An 11,619-nucleotide genomic window follows, 5' to 3' on the forward strand; every position below is an offset into this window, starting at 1 on the left:
GTCCGATTATTAGAGAACACGGTTTGTTTTATGTGGTTGTGAATGTGAGGGATGAATGATGATATTGGTGAATAGCCATGGCGGGAATGTTGAATCTGGTGTGCTTGATAGTTTTCCTTTTCGCGCCATTTGAAACAAACCACAAGCACTAGCACGCCATTTTTGCCCTCTGTAGTTTTTTTTTTGCCCTATGTAGTTGCTTGCTTTTTTTCTTTTTTTTTTTCCTTTTTTGTTTCTTTTTTATTTAATATTTTCCTTTACAGTCATGTAGCAGGTGTTTTCATAACTAGATCGGATACTGCACTGGACGAGCTGCCGGTTCATAATCTTAACTATCGTCTTTGGTCACTACAGGTCCAAACTAACGAATTGGCTGCTGACGGTCCCAACTTTATATCGGACCTTTAGGAACCTTTTTCTAGTAAAAACCTCAATTATTGAGGTCACCGGAAACCACAGAACCATCGTCGGAATCGGCTGATGGTGCTCAAGTGGTAGTAGTTGGTTGACGGTGAGTCAATTGGTAGTGGTTGTGGTGTTCAGGTGGTGTTTTCCGGCAACAAATTTGAGTTTTCTGGCCAAAAACGTTTTTTCGACAACCTGAAACCAACGGTGTTAGGATTCTGTTAGTCTCGGACTATTATGAACAAATACATTAAAAGTTGGGATCGTCAATAGCCAATTCATTAGTTGGGACCGGCAGTAACCAAAAGGCAATAGTTGTCACACCCCAACATAAGGCGGAAATGTCGGGGCGTGATCTGATTGTTCACAGCTCGAAGATACTACCATATATAAAATGTGACAATATCTAATTAATTATTTTATTCAAATAATACACACATTATCCAATTATAACAAACAATTTACAAATATGAATATAAGCTCAAATAATAATCTTGATTATATCCTAAGGTCTTGTCTACGTGTCCAAACTTCAATCTTCAATACAAGCAACCTGCATATGCTTATAAAATGGAGTTTGTCAACATAAAGTTGAGTGATAATATCACCAGTTTTGACACAACAATATAAATAAGTATAACGTGATAGGTGCGGTAAATATAATCAAACCATAAACAAGTACGTAGACCGTTGCCAAGCGAATCGGGCGTTGGTCACTAGCAGGAACATCCACTATACGAATGAATGAATAGTAATCCCAATATACAAATGAATGAATAGTAACACAAGTAAGCAAGTAGTACGTATGTTTGATATGCATTTGTTTGAATATATATATATATATATAACATGAAATACGGATAGGTACGCATATGTCCCCAAAACGATTAGAAAAGTTGTAAAATAGGGGAATGATAAACTCACCTTAGATTAATGACAAATGAGTATAAATACGAATAAGCGAGCTAACGAATAAGCGAGTCGTCCGCTACACGTAAAACGATATAACCAATTCATAATTTGATATTTTAGGATATGATAATATAATTAAAAACGAACTTGTTGTCACTGGAATCAATCCAAACCGACGTTTAGAATTCAAGTTATGTTTGTTTTAAGATTTAAGCGAGCTGGTACTGACCAGAATCCGAACAGCGAGTCAAAAGTCAGGTTTTGTTCAGTTGCCTTAAAATTTCGTTACGAAAATAAAAGTTTTATGGACCGAACGTTGAATCTGACCAGAAGTATGAGAAAACGGAAAGTCAAACTTGTTGACTGTTTTGCCCTTTAACGGGTTTTAAAGCGATTGACCAGTCAACACCCTTCAATCTCATAAATTGATTAAAGGTTATTGACTAGGGAATGTATATGAATGATTTTACAGTTTACAACTTACCCGGAAAGTGAAAGAATCAATCAAGAAGTGGAGTCAAAGATCAACGTATAAGCGAAGTCAAACGTCAAGGCTTGTGTCTTCAACCAGATGAGCAAAAATCAAAGAATTTTAAGATGTGCAGAGAGGGTGACGGCTGGAGAGGCTCCTCTAGGGTTTGGTGTGAAGGTTTGTGGTAGAGATTATGAGTTGTTTATATAGAAGTAGCAAAAACGAACTAATTTTGGACTTGTCATTCGTTTAAGTAAGAATATATGATTTTAATGAGAGAATCATTGAAATAACCATAAAGATCTGATCTTGGGCAAGGGGAAACGATTTAGAACTTGTATCTTGATTATAATACGTTTACTTGGTCCTTAATTTACTCAAACGTGCCTAAAATAATCAATTTTATACAAAAAACGAGTTTAAAAACAAGATTTCACAAATCAAAAGATGCAGGTGGTCCACCACGTTGCGCGGCCGGCCACAGACCCGCCGCCGCGCGACGCTCCAGTGGTGCGGATGTCCAGATTTCACAAGTTGTCACAATTAGTCTTTGTGTTTTAGATTTTGATCATTTATTGAATTATTACTTCTATAAATCATAATTAAACATAGTATGAAACATGAAGGGCTTGAAATGAACATTAAGAAAACTTAATTACTTATTAAAGTATATTATTATTAAAGATTACGAGCCAAAAGATGTTCGTACAACGAAAATAAACAAATACGATAAAACCCGAAATGTTACAATAGTTATGATTAATAAAAACCAATATACATTCTTAAAATGACGGCTAAGGTTGAAAATATGTTAAATTAAAAAATATATATACATTTTCCCCATAGAAAACCACTGATCCGGTTTTCTAGTTGGATCGGTAGACCGCTCCAAACTAGCCGGTTTTTTAAGAAGCGAGTGAACTACATATAACCGAACATGTCATGTGGCTGATTCCCCATCCGGTCTCAAAAACACTGCCTATAACGCTTGTGGATGTGCTTTAAAGCCATGCTAAACTACCGAGTAGACAACAGTGAAGTTTTAACATTAAAGGCCCATTGTAGTTTAAAGCGTTATCACTTTACACTTGGGTCCCACCATTTGTCAACAATCATCTCTTAAAGGCTCCTTACCACCCGTTCAAATTTTGAAGCCCCACTTCTTGCCGTCTCGTCCATGCAGCCCTCGCGTGGTGTTTGGGGCGATAAAGCCTCTGTAACATCACGAAAATTTGGTCCAAATTTGACAAACTAATAAAACTTAGGGGCTACAAATATTCATGGTAAAAGTAAAGAGAAAAACAAGACAAAGAATGGAAGTAGCTTATGTTAAGGGATTGAAGTAAGGAGACTCTATCCCATATCGGAGGAAGAAAGAAATTTAAAGCACTTTATAAGGAGAGAACATTCCATGGAAATGTTCTTATGTGGCCAACCACTCTCTCTAGTCCTAGCGGAGGGTGCGAAGCACCCGACGCGCATGGGCTCGGGCGATGGACGCAATGTGGCGCTTTGATGGCGCACTTTGCACTTCGCACGCTCGCATCGCCAAGAGCCGCCTTTGTATTTTTGGATGATGAGACGAAATTAAGATATGGCTAGTTACCAAAAGATCAGGGACTAAAAATGAACAGAATTAAAGTTTTGCATCTTCGCGATACGCATGGATGCAGGACACGTGGCGATACCGTAGCGACACGTGGCAAGCCTACGCGGCGACTCAGCGAAGCTAGTGCAGCTTCGCGATAAGCGAAGTTGCAAGAAAATTTCTATAAATAGGTCGGCATGGGGTGTTCCTCATTCATCCAACTCACTCTCCCAATCACACATTACCTCGATAAGCGTGCCACGGCACCGATATGGCGATATCCCGACAAGTCTTACCTCGAAATGCACGTCATAACCCTACCTAAATACTCTCTCGACTTACCTCCAAGTAGAAGTGCGGTCCAAATAAAAGTGTGGTCCAAGTAGAGCATAGGCATTTCGAGTAATAAGCCATTTAAGGTAGGGGTTCTGCCCGATTATTATATTATAAATGGTTTAGACCCTAGTCAGGGATATAGCCCATACCTTGATCATATAATAAAGTGAAAAATAGATTTTTTATGAAATATTATGTCTTTATTTTAAAGATTTCATAAATATTTCTTATGATAAAAGAAATGTGAAATGTACCTTTCTTCTTGAAGAAGAAACGTAGTTTATAAATGATTAACAAAAGTAAGGACTAGAGGTCCTTATATTTATAAAGAGATAAAATGTCAAGGTAAAGGTTATGTAATCGGACTAAAGGTCCGAAGCTAGATCGTTGATCTAGTACTTATAAAATGTTATTCTCGTACTATAGGTCCGAGGTAACGAGACAAATTGGTGAGAAACACCAACCAAGAAGAAAGGTGAATACGTCCAACTTTTTATAAAACAAGTCTGTGAATGTTTGCATGGGATTATATCCTTAAAACTTTATAAACAAAAGTAATGCTGGCCCTCAGGCTATTGTATACGTTTGTTTGGATCCTTACATATGTGGGTAGACGGTGGGCACACCGTATCACACTTGCTAATGCCTCCGCCACGTTGGGCCGAACCTAAGTAATGTCTGAGAGGGGATTATCTCGTGTATATTGATAGTTGCTAAGACCTCGATGTTGCGGTATCACCGAGAGGTTTCAAGTATAACTGGAGGTTTATAATAGTAAATTTAACTTGGCGGTTTCCTAAGCCACGATGGGCCTGGTTATAAGATACCCGAGGGGATAACTAAGTAACTTAAATGTTTTGTGTCAGCGTATTCACCAGCATGTGTTGCTGACATATTTTATAACTGTTTTATAGGTAATGAAGAATAGGTGTTTGGAAGTTGACGAACCAGCTAAGTCCAATCCCAAGGAGGGTACCCCAAGCTGTATGTAGATTTACTCTGGCCCAAGAACTCTAGTCTATAATCCCACGGATTCTCCTCATTCTGTTTCAGGTCCATCAAGGATACCTAAGATGAGAGTGATACAACCGGAGACCATTCGGATTGAGGTGAATCAAAGTAATGTGGAAGTTGAACTAGAAGAAGACCCTGAAGAAGAAATTGAGTCAGAAGAGGAAGTGGAGGAAGAATCAGAAGAAGACCCGGAAAAAGAGCCAGATGAAGAGATTTCAAATAAGATGAACATTGATGAGAGGAACCCTGAGGTGCAAAACCACCCAGGATGTGACTGTCCACCAAGTATGGGCTGTCAGCAACCGTTGTTTTACCTGTCCCCTCATTATGATCCACAAGATCTGTATGTCCAAGCACTTACAGGTAGTTTTCCACCTTTCACTGGTGTCATTCCAACCATCTCGGAACAAGCAGAAGAAATCAGGCAGCAAGAAAAGGCTGCGGAAGTTTTTCACAACATGCCAGTTGAATCCAGTCCACCACCATCGTATCCAAGGAACCATTATGACATAGTCATGATGGGATACTGTGATCCACCGCCTCATTACGAATATCCAAGTCTCATCCCTCAGTCCCAAGAAGAGCATCTTGATCGGGGCACTTCATGAGACCGATGAGATGCGGAAAAAGTTGGCTACGGAGAGTAGCAAAAAGAAGAAGGTGGAAAAGAAGTTACTACACAAGTGTAGTAAGTTGAAGAAGATGATAAAAAAATACATGAAGGATTGAGAATCCCACTCCATTGAAGTTGCACCATCCGTTCCCCACTCCGTTGTAGTTGCATCGTTTGTTTCTTGTTCCGTTGTAGTAGTATCGGTTGTTCCTAGAATAAGTCTGTTTTACTTATGATGGTATCGTTGTTCTTAGAGTCTATGGTAATAGGAGTTGACGTTGTGTACTCCTATTTGTGATATAAATAAAAAAAACTTTTAGTTATGTATTTTCCTTAATGTCGAAACAAGATAATCCCTCCCAAAATAAGGAAGCTTCGAATGCTAAAAGTAACCAATAAAAAACCGAGCTTGCTCAAGAAAACCGTGAGCAGTTGATAACTAAAATGCAAGAAATGATCAATGCCATGAATACCTTATTACCCGCTATGAAAGAAAAATCTGTCCATCAAAGTGAAAACCGACAACACAATAAGTCTGTCAAATCCAAATCCCGTCCTAATCCTACCCCTTAAGATAAAGGAAGTGATCAGGGATCAACCAATGGTGAAAAGGTCCACCAAACCTTTAAGAAAAAGTTACGAATTGAAGGTTGTTTGTTTAAAGATTTTAAGAACTGTGGACCAAAAGAGTTTTATGGCGACAAAGGAGCCATAGCCACCATAAGATGGCTTGAAGAAATGGAATCAATTGTCATAATAAGCAAATGTACTGAGGAGGAAAAGATTCAGTACACGGCACAAATGTTTAAAGGGGAAGCCTTAGAGTGGTGGAACACTCTATTGATGACAAGAGGTAGGAGAACCATGTACCAGTTGACGTGGGAAGAGTTTAAAGATCTGGTGTTGCAGAAGTATTGTCCGATGCATGAGACCGACTTAATCCAAACCAAGTTTCTTAATCACAAAGTGACCGGGACTAATCTGAGAGACTATAATACCAAATTCCAAGAGTATTGTAGACTTGTGCCTCAATTGGTAACACCCGAATCAAACAAAGTAACCCACTACATATGGGGTTTACCGAGAGAGATAAGAGACATGGTAAGGTCTCATATTCCACAGACAGCCGAATCCGCCATGGAACTGGCTGGTTATTTGATGAATGGTCTGATCCGTAACAAAGATGAGGACAAGAAGGAATATTCCACGAATGACAAGAAAGGAAAGGGAAATAATCGTTACAAGGGAAAAGATGTGGATAGGAGGAAGGGTGGTTTCAATTCCAACTACCCATTGTGTAAGAATTGTAAGAGGCATCATTTGGGTCGATGCCGGTTCGCAGTATCTACATCCATCATCTGTGATACATGCAAGAAGCCAGGACATGCCACTGCTGATTGTTGGAAGAACAAGATGACTTGCTTCAACTACAAGGAAATGGGACATCTTAGCTTTGAATGTCCTAAGAAGAATGTTGATGGGAGTGGAGGTATTGGAGGTGCTGAGGGAAGCGGCACCAAGAATTAAGGAAAGAAGGGGAATGCTCGAGTCTTTGTACTTGCTCAGAAGGCCGCCAACATACCGGAAACCATCACCGATATGTTCTTAGTCAATAACATTTATGTGAGAGTTTTATTTGATTCTGGTGCAGATCAAAGTTTTATAGATTATAAGTTTTGTAGTCTATTAAACGAACCTTTAAGAAAATTAAATAAAACTATAAACGTCGAGACGTCCAGTGGTGAGATAGTTAAAATTTCCGAGACCTTAGAAAATGGAAAGATCTTGTTGGCAGGCTACGTCATCTCTGTAAAATTACCGCCTATGACCTTAGTGGGCTTTGATATAGTTCTAGGTATGGACTGGTTATCCGACAACCATGCTCATATCATTTGCAATAAGAAAACCATAACTTCAAGCCCCTGACAAGGGAACAATTCAAATAGAGGCAACAAAGACGTTGGTCATATTCGCATAATCTCCATGATAAAAGCTAACAAATGCTTAAACCAAGGATGTTTAGCATTTATGGCTTATGTGACAGAAGAATCAAAACCGAAGGAGATCAAAGATGTGCCCATTGTATCCGAATTTTCTGATGTCTTTCCAGATAAACTTCTAGGAATCCCACCCAATCGAGAAGTCCAATTCAAAATACACTTAATGCCGGGAACAGCTCTAACAGCCAAACCCTCCTATCGTTTGGCTCCAACGGAAATGAAGGAATTAAAGAAACAACTGGATGAGTTGTTAGAGAAAGGGTTTATTCGTCCAAGTTCATCACCTTGGGGAGCTCCGATTTTATTCGTAAAAAAGAAAGATGGTTCCATGAGGATGTGTATCGATTACAGAGCCTTGAACAAAGTAACTATTAAGAATCGATATCCGCTACCTAGAATTGACGACCTATTCGATCAATTGCAAGGAACAAGTTTCTTTTCGAAAATAGACTTACGTTCTGGATACCATCAGTTGAAAGTTCAAGAAGAAGATATTCCAAATACAGCTTTTCGAACAAGGTATGGACATTATGAGTTCACCGTAATGCCATTTGGACTCACTAATGCCCCAGCCGCTTTCATGGACATGATGAACAAAGTTTGTAAGCCATATTTAGATAAATTTGTAATCGTATTCATCGACGATATACTTATTTATTCTCAATCAGAAGAAGATCACAAAGTTCATCTCCGGATCTTACTTGAATTACTCCGAAACGAGAAATTGTACGCTAAATTTTCCAAGTGCGAGTTTTGGCTGCATGAAGTACAATTTCTTGGTCACGTTGTCAACGCCAATGGAATTCAAGTGGACCCCGCAAAGATAGGAGCAATGGCTAAATGGGAGATTCATAGATCGCCAACCGAGGTCCGAAGTTTCCTGGGTTTGGCTAGATATTATAGAAGATGCATCTAGAATTTCTCCCGTATAGCAGTTCCCTTAACTTCATTAACCCGAAAGAATGTTAAGTATGAATGGGGAACCAAGCAACAAGAAGCATTTGAATTACTTAAACAAAAGCTTACAAATGCACCAATACTGGCCTTGCCAGAGGGTACATAGGATTTCGTTGTGTTTAGTGACGCATCTCATTCAGGTTTGGGTTGCGTACTAATGCAAAGAAAGAAAGTAATAGCTTATGATTCTCGTCAATTGAAAGTGCACGAAAAGAATTATACGACTCACGATCTAGAGTTAGGTGCCATAATTTTTGCTTTAAAGTTATGGAGGCACTATCTCTATGGAGTCAAGTTTATCGTGTACACTGATCATAAGAGCTTAAAGCATATCTTTGATCAGAAGGAACTTAACATGCGCCAAAGAAGATGGATGGAAACTTTAAACGATTACGATTGTGAAATCATCTATCACGAAGGAAAAACAAATGTTGTAGCTGACGCATTGAGCTGAAAGGAACGTGAGAAACCTAAAAGGGTTCGAGCTTTGAGATTATAACTACAAATAGATCTAATCGAACAAATCAAGAAAGCCTAGAAACAAGCAATTGAAGAAAACCATATATCCGAAGAAAAGCGTAACGACACTATTGATTCTTTAGTAAAAGGAGATGATGACATACTTAGACTTGGAAACCGAATCTGGGTACCAATTGTTGGTGATTTGCGCGAAAGGATCATGAGTGAAGCTCATAAATCAAAGTATATGATGCATCCTGGTAGTGATAAAATGTATCAAAATCTTAAACCGAACTACTGGTGGAATGAGATGAAGAGAGATATTGCTTTATATATTGCTAAATGCTTAACATGTTTACAAGTTAAGGCAGAACATCAAAAGGCTTCAGGTTTACTTCAACAACCTAAACTTCCTGTATGGAAGTGGGAGATGATAACAATGGATTTCATTACGAAACTCCCTAAAACTACCCGACAACACAATGCTATTTGCGTAATCGTTGATAGGTTAACTAAATACGCTAATTTCTTACCTATCAATGAATCTTATTCTATGGATAGATTGGCACGGATTTACGTGAACAACATCGTAGCATTACATGGTGTGCCATTATCTATCATATCCGATCGAAACAGTAGATTTACGTCTCATTTCTGGAATAGTTTCCAAAAAGCGTTAGGAACTCAGTTGAATCTTAGCACTGCTTATCATCCTCACACTGATGGGCAGAGCGAAAGAACAATTCAAACGCTTGAGGACATGCTCCGAGCTTGTGTAATCGATTTAGGCGGGTGTTGGGATGATCATCTGCCTCTGATGGAATTCTCGTATAACAATAGTTATCACACAAGTATTTAAGCTGCACCATTTGAAGCTTTGTATGGGCGGAAATGTAGAACACATGTATGTTGGTCCGAAACAGGAGATAATCAAATTTCTGGACCCAAAATAGTTCAAGAAACCACGGATACAGTGTTGCAAATCCTTGAACGACTTAAGACGGCAAGAGATTGTCAAAAGAGCTATGCAGACATTCGCCGTAAGCCGTTGGAATTCCAGGTAGGCTATAAGGTTCTACTAAAAGTATCACCATGGAAAGGAGTTGTACGGTTTGGCAAGAAAGGAAAGTTAAGTCCACGTTTCGTAGGACCATTTGATGTACTAGAACGAATCGGTATTGTTGCTTATCGCTTACGATTGCCAGAAGAGATGAAAGGAATACACGATGTATTTCACGTCTCTGACTTACGTAAATGTCTGGCGGACGAAACTTTAGCCATGCCCTTAAAGGATGTCGAAGTCAGTGAAAATCTAAAATTTGTAGAACAACCCCTGCAAGTTGAAGATTTCCAAGTCAAGCAACTTAAACGTCGAAGGCTAAAGTTAGTCAAGATACGATGGAACTCCCGAAGATGACCTGAGTTTACTTGGGAGTTAGAGTCAGAGATGAGGAAGAAATACCCACATCTGTTCTAAGCGAATCTCGAGGACGAGATTCATTCTAAGGTGGGGAGGATGTAACATCACGAAAATTTGGTCCAAATTTGACAAACTAATAAAACTTAGGGACTAAAAATATTCATGGTAAAAGTAAAGAGAAAAACAAGACAAAGAATGGAAGTAGCTTATGTTAAGGGATTGAAGTAAGGAGACTCCATCCCACATCGAAGGAAGAATGAAATTTAAAGCACTTTATAAGGAGAGAACATTCCATGGAAATGTTCTTATGTGGCCAACCACTCTCTCAAGTCCTAGCGGAGAGTGCGAAGCACCCGACGCGCACGGGCACGGGCTCAGGCTCGGGTGATGGGCGCAATGTGGCGCTTTGATGGCGCACTTTGCACTTCGCACGCTCGCATCACTAAGAGCCGCCTTTGTATTTTTGGATGATGAGACGAAATCAAGATATGGCTAGTTACCAAAAGATCAGGGACTAAAAATGAACAGAATTAAAGTTTTGCATCTTCGCGATACGCATGGATGCAGGACACGTGGCGATACCGTAGCGACACGTGGCAAGCCTACGCGGCGACTCAGCGAAGCTAGTGCAGCTTCGCGATACGCGAAGTTGCAAGAAAATTTCTATAAATAGGTCGGCATGGGGTGTTCCTCATTCATCCAACTCACTCTCCCAATCACACATTACCTCGATAAGCGTGCCACGGCCCCGATATGGCGATATCCCGACAAGTCTTACCTCGAAATGCACGTCATAACCCTACCTAAATACTCTCTCGACTTACCTCCAAGTAGAAGTGCGGTCCAAGTAGAGCATAGGCATTTCGAGTAATAAGCCATTCAAGGTAGTGGTTCTGCCCGATTATTATATTATAAATGGTTTAGACCATAGTCAGGGATATAGCCCATACCTTGATCATATAATAAAGTGAAAAATATATTTTTTATGAAATATTATGTCTCTATTTTAAAGATTTTATAAATATTTCTTATGATAAAATAAATGTGAAATGTACCTTTCTTCTTGAAGAAGAAACGTAGTTTATAAATGATTAACAAAAGTAAGGACTAGAGGTCCTTATATTTATAAAGAGATAAAATGTCAATGTAAAGGTTATGTAATCGGACTAAAGGTCCGAAGCTAGATCGTTGATCTAGTACTTATAAAATGTTATTATCGTACTATAGATCCGAGGTAACGAGACAAATTGGTGAGAAACACTAACCAAGAAGAAAGGTGAATACGTCCAACTTTTTATAAAACAAGTCTGTGAATGTTTGCATGGGATTATATCCTTAAAACTTTATAAACAAAAGTAATGCTGGCCCTCGGGCTATTGTATACGTTTGTTTGGATCCTTACATATGTGGGTAGACGGTGGGCACACCGCACCACACTTGCTA

The sequence above is a fragment of the Bidens hawaiensis genome, unplaced genomic scaffold, assembly GCF_021521415.1.
Source record: "Bidens hawaiensis isolate Kalapana, Puna unplaced genomic scaffold, B.hawaiensis_p1.1 tig00041133_1, whole genome shotgun sequence".
Taxonomy (NCBI): domain Eukaryota; kingdom Viridiplantae; phylum Streptophyta; class Magnoliopsida; order Asterales; family Asteraceae; genus Bidens; species Bidens hawaiensis.